Below are 16,168 nucleotides of genomic sequence, written 5' to 3' on the forward strand. Positions count from 1 at the left end.
ATTGATCATTCATTTTTTCCCTAGCCTGGCGGAGCTTACTTTTTGTAAGAAAATGGGTCTGGTGATCCGGCCGTCTATGTTCACTTCCTCGTCCTAGAGTGGGTCGAGCAAATGAGAGCCAAACAGGAAAAAGCGTCATATCCCATGCGCAAAGCAGTATCAAAACAAACCATATGGCCGACACGGACAAAGTTGTGTAAAGCTGCAGATTGGTGAAGCGTGAGACGAACTCTCACAAGACTTTGCGCAAGATTTAGAAAATGGCCACCGAAACAGCGTTGCAAAAGTTGCTCAAAGTGTGGAAAACTTAAATCTTTCATGGATTTTAACAATTCTTTCGGTGCTAAAGGAATACAGAATCATTTATGAACATGTTAAAAGAGTAGAAGGCAGCCAGAAAAGGAGTCTGCCCGCCTCCTACGCTTCTGGACATCACTGATTTTAGATAATCTTGGTCACTGGCACACACATGAAACTGATGGAACATACGTTCAATGTCACACATAATAGCCACTGGGCCCTTACGGAAGCAACACAAGACTCCGAGCAGGGTGTTTGTTAGCTCTGGACCTGTCAGTAAATTTAGGCAGGTCCCCTTAAACTTAGCGGAGCCGTCAAAAACGACACGAATCTTTCCAGGTTTTTGTAGATGATACACTCCATGGTGTGGGATGCACCATGCTGGTGTCTTGTCATTGTCCTTTTTTGGAACTCTTTCAGCATCTTCATGGGCTATGATTTCCTCCATAAATTTTCTGTAATCCATGAAGTACTGCTTGTTTCTTCTCAGTTTTCTTTCCAAGCATCTGAGAGAATGAATGGCACACTCTTTGCTATTGGGTAAGCCAGGTTTTTTGCTCTTGAATGGAAGTGGCATTTTGTAATGACCATCATCCTTCTGATGAATACCTTCTTTCATTTCTTTCAAGAATCTGAGATCTTCTTGAGAGATTTTACTATCTTCCGCAGCTTTCTCAATAAAATCTATTGTCTGCATGCAGTTATTAAGGCTTATGTTTAATACTTTGTTACAACGGGTAGCCTATCTGCTGACGTCTCACAAAACTTACAAACTTTGTATCCTCAACCTGTTTCTACACTTTGGTTTGTTGTGCTAATATGTAGCCGTAAACTCGTGTCTGCAGGAGCTGCAGCCCTGGCCTGGACACACATCATGGCACTTTTCAAGCAGAGCTGAGGCGTGTACTACTAAGCGAGGTATGTTGAGCATAAAGCCAGAGTTTTCCGTGTCACAGGTATCTCTCTTTTAAAACCATGCTAACAAAGACCGTGACACCAGTGTGCTACGTTTTTTTAATGATTATTTTGACATGTGTAACGCATGTTATTTGAACTGCTTTTATTTTGAAAACTTTCCAGCCCGCCGCTGTTTTCTGCCTCCAAGATGGGGTCATAGTTGTTTTAGTTCCGGATGATCGGCAACCCAGCCGTAAGCTGCTACCATGAACCGGCACAAAAGTCCCGAATTAAATGACTGGATGGACTCTGAATAAGCGACTGCTAATCGGATCGGAACATCTTCCTTTAATAATATTTGGCGAACTTTTAGGCTAAAGTGTACAAATGCTCAACTCATTGTATTCAGTCAAACTCAATTGATGCATAAAAATATCTAATATAATAAAGTCTGTAGGGTTTTGTTTACAACCTTGTCTTTGCTGGTTTGGAGGTGGTCACCATGGTGTGTGTGTAAGAGAGAGATAGATTTGAATATGTAGATATTATATTATCATTTTACATGGATAAATGGTCTTACCATGGGCACAATTGTGTATTTGAATAAACATTATATTTCATTAAACACTGAAAAAACATCTCTAGCAGTGGTCTTTTGACATTCACTTTCTCTATTCAAGATGGGAATTGTGACACTGTGGTCAGCTCTCCCAAGATAAGCATCTTTAAAGTATTGGAACAACATATGAAACTTTTAATTGGTTACTCTCTTTCCAGGCTGCTACACCTTATTTTAATGAATTTTAATTGAAACAGTACAAAGTGCAAATATATCCTCTTGTATATTGTGTGCATCCCAGTCCAGCCCCAAGTAGCTCACTGTATGTATCATGTTGCCAAGGGAACCTATAGCTTATCAGTGATCAGAATCTAGTTTGTATTGATTTGCAGGTTGTTGTTGTTGCTCTGACTGAACTACTGATGGTGTCTGTAGTGTTCTCTGGACATTTGTCCTCAATAAAATCATAGAAGATTAAAATTTCACTATATTATTGATAAGTCTGACATTTACCTGCATATGAAATATGCTATAATTCCTTTAAACCATTATGTAAACACTTTGATGATGTTTTCATGTTTGGTCTTGATTTACTGAAGTCCATTTTACACTGCTGGTAAATTACAGCTTATAGAAAACTGATTACAAAATTGTTCAATCTATTATTACCACAGATAATATCTGATCAATAAAAGATATTTTCTCTGTCATTAGCAAAAGACTAACGTGATTTAATGGGACAGTGTCAGAGCTAAAGTCAGTTCCTCAGTATATTGTTTATTTCAGCTCCATCAAGTTTAAAATTTCAGAGCTCTAGAATGTGCCCCTGTCACCAGAAATAGAGGCATTGAGAGTGCACCAAAAGGTATAATAAATATATAAATTTACACTGTATTTGCAGCATCAGTGTTGCTTTTAGCGACGTAATAATAGTGGTGACATGGGACAATGGGTGATTGGAATCATATAATCTGGAAAATCTACTACTTGTTCATAAATTTTGTTTTCCTGTGGTTTAGTGATCAACTATGAATACTCAGCTGCGAGAATTTTTGATGGAGCGCAAACTTCAAGATGTGATCCAGAAACTTGAAGATGAAAATGTAAGGTGTGTGTGTGTGTGTGTGTGTGTGTGTGTGTGTGTGTGTGCGTGTGTGTGTGTGTGTGTGTGTGTGTGTGTGTGTGTGTGTGTGTGCTGAAATTTTGTGTAGAACATGGTCACACCAGAACAGATTGGCTAAATGCACAAATTCAGATGCGCAATCTAAAAAATTTTATGTTTTCATTTTTAATGTATTCAAATGTACAAATCAACTGTTTACACAATAATTTAAAATAGTTCTCAGTCATCTCATGCTGAAAAAATATCTGCATCATTATTATCAAAAGTAATTACATAAAATGACTACACCCTTATACTACCAAGATAGCTATAGGCTCTATTCTCTCATGTGCGTAAGTCCAAAAAGCCAAGCAGCGGTGCTGTTATTGGCTGTGTGCTATTCTCCCCCTGTACTTAAGTCATCCCAGTTACGCACTGTGGGTGGAGCAACCCTGAAATGTGGGTGTTCCCATTCAAATCTGGGTTTACGCGCATTCTGCGGTGTGTGTAAGTCCTTTTCCTCTTACGTTCTTCTAACCATGGAATAAGTGCAGCGCCCCCATAAGGTGAAACATTATATTGCACTAGAAATATGGACTTAGTTACATTTGAAGCCACAACGACTTGTGCGTCGTGCAGCTGCTGCTGTGATCACTCAGCTGCTGCTGCGCGATTAATTAAAACTCTGACAGACGCAGACTTCTGTCCACGTTGGTCACAGTGATTCAACTATTTTCATATTATGTCCAACGTAAAGTCACAGTTTGATCCACTACAGAGTGAACTAGTCATTTGCAGATGAGGATGGACCACAAACTGTTCCCACACATATTTTAATGAGGCTCAGCTCAGGTTGCTTTAACAATTTATATTTAAAACTGCGTATTATGGAAGCCAATAGTTCTGTTTCACTCTGTATTAAAGCAGGATGCTCTGTGGCTGCGTTATTTCCTCATATCTTCAGCACATTTAACTCAGTCACACTTTACAGCAATGTTGATGATGATGACGATCAAGGAGAAAGATTTTAACTGTGACTCGGACAGAATGTGGCCGATCCTCAGTCACACTGCAATAATCTGATCAATGATCTGATCAAATCAACCTGTTGCATTGTTTATCAACAATGGCGTTTCAAATTAAAAGTGAACTTTATCATTTTCACAGATTTCAATGACATTTACAAGCATTGGCAAAACTCCAGGTTTCGTGATTTCTAGACAGCCCAAAAAGAGACATCACCACCTCTTTTCCTTCAGCCCGCCTTCATTCACACATGTACTCTTGTTGGCTCCTTACGCGCGGTGGGCATGACAGCAGCCTGGACCGGAGAATACGCATAGAAGAGAAGCGCGTAATTGCAGGCACGCAAAAAAAACGTTTAAGTCCAGACAGGAGAATAGAGCCCTATATTCTTAACTTCCTTTAAATATCCATTGGCATTCTATATTATGCATTTGCATCTACTAATTCATTTATTTATTGACTAAGGTTTGTATGGATACAAGCCTGTGGCTTGTTTGTCTCGTGTCGCCGCTTGAAGAAAAAGAGAAAGAGTGAGTTTGTTGTTTATCTTCATCTGATCGGGTTTCAGGTGGGGAAAATAGCTCCTCTATCAACTGCCACTGAGGCAAAGCGCCCAGCCGCCGGAGCGGAGAGCATCGCCGCCGCCCTCGGAGCTGTCGGAGCCGGTGGAGAGCCTCGCCCCGCCGCTAGAGAGCCGACAAACGGCCGGGCGGACCTGAGCGGAGCTCCGAGGTCTTCTGACGGGGTGTGTGAGGAGAGGCTAACTACTACTACTACTGCTGCTGCTGCTGCTGCTGCTAAGATGTGTGAGGAGAGGCTGACTACTACTGTGATGAGCTGCGACTGCTAACACTGCTGGGCTGTGGACAAGGAGCTACTGCTACTAACACTGCTGGACAGAATGCCACCCAAGCAAAAGCATGAGATAAAGCCAGAAGAGGAAATGGTGTCCATGATACAAGTCAATGAGCTTTTACAACAACAAAAATACATGTTTGCAGCACTACATCAACAAAAGGATAACTTTGAAAGCTTTGTAAAAGTCATAATGGATTCAAAAAACACCAGGATGGATATCTTCATCAAGGATCTGCAGGATATTAAAGCAAGTCTGACCTTTACTCAGAAAGAGGTAGATGAACTGAAAAAAACAAACTATTAACTGTGTCACAATGCGGCAGGACTTTATGAAGGTATGTGAGAGTTTATTGACAATAACAGATAAGATGGAAAATATAGAACTACACACAAAGAATAACAACCTCATTATTGATGGGGTCATGGAAGCAGAGAGTGAAACTTCATCAGAAACTGAAAATAAAATAAAACCATACTGAAGGAAAAACTACAACTACAGAATGATGTGAAATTTGAGGCTGTGTACAGAAAAGGGAGAAGCGCTGAAGGAGCTAATGGACCAAGACCTATTTTGGTCAAATTTCTAAAACACAAAGACAGACAAATGGCACTGCTAAGAGCAAAATATCTCAAGGAAACAAATATTTACATAAATGAGGACTATACTGAGGAAGTTTTACGGAGAAGAAAAGAATTGTTGCCAAAAATGAGAGAAGCAAGGGAAAAAGGAAACTCAGACATGATAAATTAATAATACATCCTCGCAGCAGCACGCCAAAAAAATCCTAAAACTACTAAATGAATTAACATTATACCAAAATACCTTAACGTAATTATTTTCATTCCTTTTGACTGCCTATGAGTATGTCCAATACCAATATGTCCTGCATTAAATTGGGCCTGAATAAGGGACTTGTGTTGGCTCATGTGAATGTATGTAGTCTGCGTCATATATACACAGATATAGAGCGAATTGTCAGAGATAACTGTATTAAAATCATTGCTATTTCAGAGACCCATCTTGATGATTCGTTTACTGATTCATATATTGCTATTGATGGTTTTTCTGTTTTTAGGAAAGATAGAAATAGGTTTGGAGGTGGAGTGGCAATTTACGTACAAAATGATTTACCTGCTAAAATACGTCTTGATCTGATGAGGGAAGAAATTGAAGCCACCTGCCTTATATAAAGCCAATTCTAATCTGCTGCTTTTACAGGCCCCCTAGTGCAGATGCTATGTATATGAATGGGTTTTGTGAAATGTATCAGATGAAAATAGAGAGATTTACCTGCTGGGTGATGCAAATGTCGACTGGTTGGTGCACTCATCTCCCAATAGAAAGAAGCTACTCTCTGTATTAAATGCATGTAATCTATCTCAGATTGTTGGAGTTCCCACAAGAATACACAAAAGAAGTGATGGGAATATCTCTGAGACATGCATTGACCATATCAATACAAATGCTTCTCTGCAATGTTCTCAGGCCATCTCTGTGCCTGTAGGTTTTAGTGACCATAACATCATAGCCATCTCCAGACTGTCAAAGATGTCTAAACCTAAAGCTAAAGTCATTTTAACACGGTCCTATAATAGATTTAATGAGCTTTCATTCATTGATGAAATAACAAATGTAAATTGGGACATTGTGTGTAGTGAGTATGACCCTGAAGCTGCCCTGGATTTATTTATGTCAATGTATATGAATGTTGTTAACAAACATGCTCCCTTAAAAAAACATGTTGTTAAAAATAGGTCTGCCCCATGGCTTGACCTCAGTCTCAGGACCCTAATGACAGAGAGAGATATGGCCAAAAAAGCATCTGTTATTTCTGGATCAATTGATGACAGGCTGAATTACTGTTCTCTACGTAATCAAGTTGTAAAACTAAATAAGGTGAAAAAAAGGGACTATTTTCAACAAAGGTTATATGACGCGAGGCATGATGGTAAACAACTATGGAATGTTTGAAATGAAATTATGGGTCGAAAGACAACTGTGTGCACACCCTATGTCCAATCGAATGGGTTGGTTATCACTAAGCCAGGTGATATTGCAAATCACTTTAATGACTATTATGTGGGTAAAGTATCTAAATTGAGGCAGGCTATGTATACTTCAGACAATATTAAATCAAATGACTGTATTAAGAATGTTATAATGAATGACAAAAGTTGTGAATTTGTATTTCATCAAGTTGAAGTGAATGAGGTAGAGTGCTTGCTCCGATCTCTTCCTTATAGTAAATTAACTGGACTAGAAAACCTGGACAGTAAACTGCTGAGAATGACTGCTGGTGTTGTAGCATCTCCCATCTGTCACATTTTTAATAGATGTTTGCATTTGGGCCTATGTCCAAGGACCTGGAAGGAGGCTAAAGTTATTCCTTTATCTAAGAATACTAAATGTGCTTTTGATGAGGTGAACTCTAGACCTATAAGTATTCTACCTGTTTTGAGCAAAATCATGGAAAAATTGGTGTATGCACAAGTTCAAGATTATTTTGTTACTAACAAGCTTTTATCAAACTCACAACATGCCTACAGAGCTGCCCACTCTACCTCTACTGCAATGATACAAATGACTGATGATTGGCTAAAAGCCATTGATAATTCTATGATGGTGGGTGCTGTGTTTTTGGATTTTAGTGCTGCTTTTGATGTTCTTGACCATTCTTTACTGGTTGAGAACTGGTTTTAATTATTCAGCATTAAAGTGGATCAAAAGCTACCTGTCCTCCAGATCACAGAAGGTGTATTTCAATGGCAGCCTGTCCAGTAGCGGAGGTCTGGACTGTGGAGTTCCACAGGGTAGCTGCTTAGAACCCTTACTCTTCTCAATCTTTACGAATGATCTATCTTGGGCTACAAAAGTGGGTAAAACTGTTCTCTATGCAGATGATTCGACATTGTATAATGCTGTCATCTGCTGTCAGTGGTGAACTCAGGAAGCTCCAGGTTGTCCAGAACAGGGCAGCACGGTTAGTACTGGGTTACCCACTAAGATCTAATGTGATCCATATGCATGCCTGCCTCTCATGGCTTACTGTTGCCAATAGGTTGTCTTTTAATACACTTATGCTGTTCAAGTCAGTCATGAGCAGTAAATCTCCGGTTTCTATACATACACAAATAGTTTTTAGTAATACTGTTCATGAACACAACACTAGAGGTTCCAGTAATGGGTAGCTTGCTTTACCTTGCCCAAAAGACCAATGCTTTAAAGAGATCTTTTATTTACAGGTCATTGTCACTTTGGAATAACCTGCCTCCAAGCCTCTGCTGCATTGACAGTAAATTTACTTTTAAAAATAATCTAAAACTCCATTTGATACTGTGAGATGCTTTGTATTATTAGCTATGTTTAGCTATGTTTTATTGTTGCAAATGTAATGTATTGTAATATGTATGATTTTGTGAGGGAGTAATGCCATTTTAATCAAATTTTTTTTGCCATTTTAATCAAATTTTTTTTGCCATTTTAATCAAATTTTGTATTTGTAAATTGTTTCTGTTGCATGTTTGCTATTTGGACCCCAGGAAGACTAGCTGGTTGCCATGGCACTAGCTAATGGGGATCCCCTCATAAACAAATTAACTTGGAGTATGTTTTATTTTTACAGATTGATGAAACTGTCATTCCGTTAATGACAGACAGTGACCTGGCAAAGTACATCCCAAAGTTGGAGACAGTCTCCATTGTGGCCTTTTGCAGACAAGCATCACTATCCAGGAAAGAATCCAAACTTTCAAAGCTACGACAAAGACTGTCTGGAGCTGAGGGGATGTCTTCAAAAAAGAAATCATCTCAGTGGGCAGGAAATACAAATGCCAAACGGAAATTGAGACGAATTGAGGTTGGCAGGATGGATTTTGATGAGGAAGATGTTGATGTGTCCAATACAGTATACGAGTTGTATAGCCAAAGCAAAGTCAGAATGCTGCGACTTTATCTGTGCACCAAAAAAGACAACAGGACAGCAGCCCTCAGGAGTGGAGGCAGGTGATCATGAATAAGCCAACCCTCAGTGGTAGATCTCACTGACAATGAACAGAGTCAGGCCATTGAGGATCTGTTCAGAAATTCAGAATCACCAAACCACTACGGAATTAATGATGGAGCTTCCACAAGTGATAATTTGGAACTGAACGACACATTATCATGGGATGGTCTGCTAACTCTGGGCGAAAGCAAAGATTCTGATGCAGTTATTATTATAAGTGGGGATGTAAGTTATTTAACAGTGGGTGAATCAAACCTCGAAACACTCTTTCCAGAAAAAGAGGATGATGCACCTCATCAAACAGTGGATCTGCCACCGGTGCTTGCAGGGGAGGCCGGTGTTCCAGCTCAAGCACTTCCTGAACCACAATCTTGTCCTGTAACGCTGATTGTAACAAGAGGTCACTGTCTCACTGACTTGATCAGTGCCTTCAAGGACCCAAAAATTATTGCATCTGAGGTCAACATCAAAATGCGTTTACCAAATGGAGAGCTTGAACAGGGGGAAGAAAATGGTGTTTTGCAAGACTGCCTGACAGAATTTTGGATGGATTTCTATGACAGCTGCACACTGGGAGTTGAGGTGAAAGTCCCCTTCATCAGGCATGACTTTCAGTGTGAAGAATGGCAGGCTGTAGCTAGATTATTTGTGGTAGGGTGGAAACAAGCGGGTTACTTCCCAGTAAAGCTTGCAATACCATTTCACAAAGAAGTGCTCGACACTTCTTCTATGGCTCGACAACCAGTAGTTTTAAGGATTCCTTTTTGCTGTATGTATCACAAGAAGAAAGATCTGTCCTTCTGAAGGCTTTGGAGGACTTTGATTCAGTGGACACAGATGAATTGCTGGATGTACTCGATGCACATGAATGCAAGCAAGTCCCCACCAAGGACACACTGCTCCCTGTTTTGGCACAGATTGGACACAAAGTAATTGCTCAGGCCCCAATGTATGTAATTAAGTGCTGGCGTCCTGTTGTGGGTTCTGTAGCTGGTTTACTACCACAAGAAGGACTGCATCATTTCATTACACAAAAAAAACAACTGCAAAAACAGTGAAGGGGCTTCTAAATTTTCCAGAGGAGATGACAGCTGCCCAGTCAACAGTTTCTTGTTACCTGAAAAGGTTCATCGGGGGAAATTGATTGCAACCATCTTCAGCTTTTCCTGTGGTTCTGTACAGAATCTTATCTCTTGGATAAGGCCATACTAATTGAGTTCATAGAAACCACAGATTTCCTGCGTAGACCACAGTTCCACACATGTGGATGTGTACTAAAGCTGCCCATTGGTTACTACAGCTATCCAGATTTTCACAGCGAATTTAACAACATTCTCACAAGCTCAATGTGGGTAATGGATGTGGTGTAGGTAGTAATATAAGCAATAACATGAAGGATGTGACAGCTCCTTGTTCAAATGGATGGTTTTGCTATTTGTAACATGTATCCCATTGTTGCTTGAGGGGTTGCTGTGTTCTTTCACAGTGAAATGGTAAGCTTAAAGGGATGGTTCGGGTTTTTTGAAATGGGGTTTGTATTAGGTATGTATGCTTAGTCGGTGTCTTACCTGCAGTAGAGAGCACTCGCCGCTCTCCCAGTTTGCAGAAGCAGAGGGGAGTGCCGGGACAGAAGCAGAGCAATACATTGCTGGGGACGGGGACAGCAATATCGCAACAAAACATCCTGTATTACTCGGGTTAGTGTCACAAGAAACGACTACTTTATGAGCAGGTGAAGAGCTCAAAATATTCCAAATAAAGCGTACAGTTACTGTTCTACAAACTGGGAGAATGCTGAGCGCTGTCTATTGCAGGTACACTGACTAGGCATATGTACAGCTCCACTTCAAATACCAAAATCCAATTGATTAAGCATGTTTTATATTATATTACAGTTTTTTGTAGCAGCCCCAGTAGAAAAAAGGAAGTGAGCCTTGACTGATGTTTTCATGGTATTTAAAATAGTTAGTTGTTTACATTAGTGGTTTACACTTTAAAGAAGTTTAAATGAATAACAATAATTCTTATCCTGTTATTATGTACAAAATACAACCTGTTCTGTTTTTCAATGTGGTGTATTTTGAAAACAGACCAATGAATAAACCATTCAAGTTTGTACAAAATGTTGATATCCTCTCGGTTACGTTCAGTACATCTTTACACTTAAACAATTCTAGACACCACACATAGTTATTTTACACATCACTTTTTAGCGTAATAAATGTGCGGTGACTGACAATGGAAGACACAATTCTTCATCAAACATTCAATTGTTTAATTTTCTTCCATTGTTATAAAAACAGAGGCTCAGGAAACATACAGAGCATTGATGATACAACCATTATAATGATACACTATACAGTAGTCTGTTTGGTTTTCTTGTCTAATTGATCATAATATTAGAATCACGATGTCATTGCCAGTCTGTGTGGTTGCTGTCCAGGGTGCTATTGTCCTTGTTATGGATGGTTAGATGGATATTTTTTGTGTTACCATTTAGGTGATACCAATAAGAGACCAGTTTATTTTTGTTTGAACTTCTACCTATAAAAGCAAGGGAGGTCTGGATGTGTGGATGTGTGTGTGTGGAGCAAATATCTCCCCGACGCGGTGCCAGTTCGACCTGAAACTCGGTCGATGGGTTCCAAATACCCCGAGTGTGTGTATCTGTTATTTTGGAGTAATTTGGTCATTTCCAAATGTTTATTTTAATTTTATTTCACTTCTGGACGGCCCCGAAATGAAACCTATTCAACTTTTGACCTCAGGGTGTGAGGGAGCGCTCGCGCACCATGTGTTGAGAGACGACTTCCGGCATCCATTTTGAAGGCGAAACAGATGAACTGTGAATCAACTGCGATTCATCCACGTTCCAAATACCCCGAGTGTGTGCATCTGTTATCTGTTATTTTCAGTGCCAACGTCACTTTTGACAGTAACTAGTACCGTAACGCAATATTTTTCTAAAGAAATAACGCCGTTACCGTTACAATATGGTGCGTTTGTCCGTTACTTTGCTAGCTGCAGTGTACTTCCTGTTTACAGTGGCGCTACATTTTTTTGCGGGACGCCGTGCCAAACACGGTAAAACAGTAGAAGAAGAAGCATTGTCAGCGTGTTTCTGTTTACATCACGTGCGGCAATCATGGCGAGTCAATGCGAGAACAGGACGAGCTTCTCAGAGTGGAAATACGCACATTATTTTTGTCTCCAAAAGATGCATCAGTGAAGCTAAGCTAACGCTGTGGCTGGATTTTAACGGACTGTGACTGTTATCCAGGGACAGGTCAGCCAAACTATTGCACGGTATGTTGTTGCCTGTCGCTGCTGCTGAGTCACTGCTAACAGCAGCTCATTAACCTGATATGTTTAGCATTGTGTAGCTGAAAAAAATGCTGTGAATTTCTTTTTCCACATTTATTTTTATAAGCATTTTCAACAGCAGAATGTGCACCTGGAATATGCACAGTTTACTTGTAGGGCGACCGTAGCTCAGGTGGTAGAGGTTCGTCTTCTGATCGAGAGGTTGGGGGTTCGATCCCAGTACCTGACTTTGTGTCGAAGTGTCCTTGGGCAAGACACTGAACCCTAAGTTGCTCACAGTGGGCGACTAGCGCCTTGCATGGCAGTCCTGTCCCACTGGTGTGTGAATGTGAGAGTGAATGGGTGATCGAGCTGATATGTAAAGCGCTTTGAGACTGCTTCAGTGTGGTGATAAAGCGCTATATAAAATCAAGTCCATTTACCATTTACTTTACATTACTGTGCTTAGGCTGAAAAATTACTGTTTTAATTTTGGAGCAGCTGTTTTGTGCTTTATATGCACATCATGGTTGTTGTATAGCAGTTGATCAACAGTGGATTGTTTTATTAATACATCACTAATATGAAGCTGTATGGACACAAATGACCCAAAATAAATAATACATTCTTTAATTCTAAGTAACTCAAAAGTTACTTTTTCCAGTAACGCATTACTTTTTGGTAATGCGTTACTAGTTGCTTCATTAACAAAGTAACTCAGTTACTATTCAAAACATTAATTTTATAATTACAGCTCCCTCGGTAAGAGCGCGCCACTTCCGGTTCTGGGTTCATGGCGTCACCATGTCGCAGTTGTTTGAGTTAAAAATTTTTTTTTTAAAAAAGTCGATATTAAAAAGGTTTTTGTACCGCTAAAAGTCATTTAAGTTAATATTTCATAGTTATTTAATATTATTCCCGTGATTCCAAACTTACTTTAAATCTCGGGTCACAGACTTCACTTCCTCCTGATGGTCATTACCTTATCGCAAACATTCTGCTTCTTCAGACAGAGGAATGTAACGTTTTTGTGAGCGGATGGGTCCACTATGATTATTGTTTGTTCTGCGCAACGGTGAGTGTTTCTTCTCATATTCTGCTATGTGCTAAGAAAGATGCTAGCAGCTGCAATGTAAACAAACACACACACGCACACAGCTGATGCGCGTGCGTGCGTGCACTACATCGGGATGTACATGGTGAACTCACACAGAGCCGTTGAGAGAGATTTGCGACTTTGGTGTTGCAAAACGTTTATTTTTTGTGGTACTTTCGGGTCTCTTTTTTTCACAGACACATAATATTGTTATTGCTATTCTTATATTATTCTTTTTTTGTATTATTCTTTCATCTTATAATTACTGGTATTCTCATTGTATTATTATTATTGCTATTACCTTATTATTTTATGTTGTTATTGTTTTTATTGTATTGTAGTTACTGGATTTTCATTATATTATTTTGTTATTGTTATTGTATAATTTTACTAATTTTACTATTCTTATAATTACCATCATATTCTTTTTCATTATTAATATATATTTTTTTAATTATAGTTACTGGTGTTCTCATTGTATTATTAGCCTTGCTATATTATCATTATATTACCTGATAATTATTTAATATTGTTTATTATTAGGGGGCCAAGCACGTGGGGCCAGGGAACTGCGTATGTAAGCATACGCGGTTCCTAGGACCAGCGGTGCTAGGAACCCTATTGTAATCGTAAGGATTTTTATTATTATATTTATTATAATATTTATGTTTCCCCCGGTAAAAGTGGTGCTGCAGGCTAAACCGTGCAAGGTAGGGCGATGCCCCTTGGGGATTGGGTCCAGAACACCCCGTGTACCTTGGACACAAAAATTCACATATGTCCGCCAGCAGGTGGCGCTATAACAAAGGTCAACACGATTTGGCCAGTATCTCCCACACCGTTTGTTGCAAATTTAAAACCTTCATATCCACAGATTCCTTGAATAGCATTGAACCACCTAGGCTAGGCCCCGCCCATTTCCGCCTTAACTTTTCTCAGAGCAAAATCGCAAAAACTCGAAAACCTACTTTTTCGAAATCCTCCTTGGGGTTTTGTCCAATCAGCGTGAAACTTGGCACATAGAGTCTTCAGTTGGACGTAATCTCCAGTTAACCCTATGAGTTTGTTCGGGTAATTTATGCGCAAATTATTAACGAGTAAAGTTTTCTAGCTTGCTATAAAAATGTGAACTGGCGAATATCTCGGTCAAAATAATTGCTAACAACACCAAATTTCAGATCCTTAGTTGGCATGTGACTGTGAGGAAATGCGCCAAAATCGAATGATGTAGGCCACTAGGGGGTGCTACAAATAACAAATATTTAAATCTCTTAAATGGCACGACCAATTTTTAACAAATTTGGAGGGCATGATCTTGGGTCCCTCCTGAGGCGATATCTCAAAGTTATTCGCGATTGGTCAAAGTGGGCGTGGCTTAATACTACATAACATATAAATAAAAAAAAACCTTTATTTCAGCTGAAGTAATATGTTGAGGGCTGTGAAATTTACAGGGTAACTATAGAAGAGCACAGAAATCACCCATACCAAAAAGTGCACCACTAGGTGGCGCCAAGGGGGCACTGCAAATATGGGAAATGTATATCTCATAAATGGCAAGACCAATTTTTACCAAATTTGGTGGGTATGACCTTGGGACGCTCCTGGGACCGTATTTCAAAGTGAATCGTGATTGGTTAAAGTGGGCGTGTCTTATTACTACTTAACATATAAATAAACAAACCTTTATTTCAGCTGAAGTATTATGTTGAGGGATGTGAAATTTACGGGGTAACTATAGAAGAGCAAATGGCACGTTGGCCTGTGTCCTGACGCTCGCCACGAGGCCGTCATCCTTCGTGACGTACTTCCACGGGCTCCGCGGAACCTGGGGGCCGAGTCGCGCGGGAAGGCTTGGACCGCTTTCATAACTGCTTGCAGTTCTAGTTATATATATTATTATGTTTCCTTGGGTAAAAGTGGTGCTGCAGGCTAAACCGTGCAAGGTAGGGCGGTGCCCCTTGGGGGTTGGGTCTAGACAACCCCGTGTACCTTGGACGCAAAAATTTACATATGTCCGCCAGCAGGTGGTGCTATAACAAAGGTCAACGCGTTTTGGCCAATATCTCCCACATTGTTTGTTGCAAATTTAAAACCTTCGTATCCACAGATTGCTTGAATAGCATTGAATCACCTAGACTAGGCCACGCCCATTTCTGCCTAAACTTTTCTCGGAACAAAATCGCAAAAACTCGAAAATACTTTTTCGAACTCCTCCTTGGGGTTTTGTCCAATCAGCATGAAACTTGGCACGTAGAGTCTTCAGTTCGACGTAATCTCCAGTTAACCCTATGAGTTTGTTCGGGTAAATAATGCGCAAATTATTAGCGAGTAAAGTTTTCTAGCTTGCTATAAAAATGCAAACAGGCGCATATCTCGGTCAAAATAAATGCTAACAACACCAAATCTGAGATCCTTAGTTGGCATGTGACTGTGAGGAAATGCGCCAAATTTGAATGATGTAGGCCACTACATCAGTCAACCCCACCCCCTTTTATTCCCTTCCACCCATATCACACAGGATTAGGATAAATGGAGAGACAAACCTTCTTCAGCTTCACCTTCTTTAACTTTCACCAGCTTAGCTCAGCTGCAGCTGAGGCAACAGCTACAGAACATCTCAATTAACAGATTTATTTTGTGAAATATTATTTAAAATTACAGTCTTTATTCAGATTAGATTATATGATTAAGTTAATCGATTTGAGGGTCCATCCTTTGCAATTATAAGTTTTCTGTTTCAGTCTAACAAAATATTCAAAAATAAATCACAATTCAAAAATATATATAACAAGTCTGAAACAGGCAGAAGCAAAAACGCTTATATGCCCAACATAAATAACATTCAAGTATGTGACCTTTTTCAATAATACATACAAAAGAAATGCAAGCATTCAATTACATTTGAGTGTCATTTTTCCAAATCTAGCACTTCTGTAATACTGCAGCATAAAATCCATTGTCAAAACAAAGTATCTAAAAAATGAAGGATGAAGAGCTTTAAGGACGTTGATAGTTTTATG

Source organism: Gouania willdenowi, chromosome 20 (assembly GCF_900634775.1).
Source record: "Gouania willdenowi chromosome 20, fGouWil2.1, whole genome shotgun sequence".
Classification (NCBI taxonomy): Eukaryota; Metazoa; Chordata; class Actinopteri; order Blenniiformes; family Gobiesocidae; genus Gouania; species Gouania willdenowi.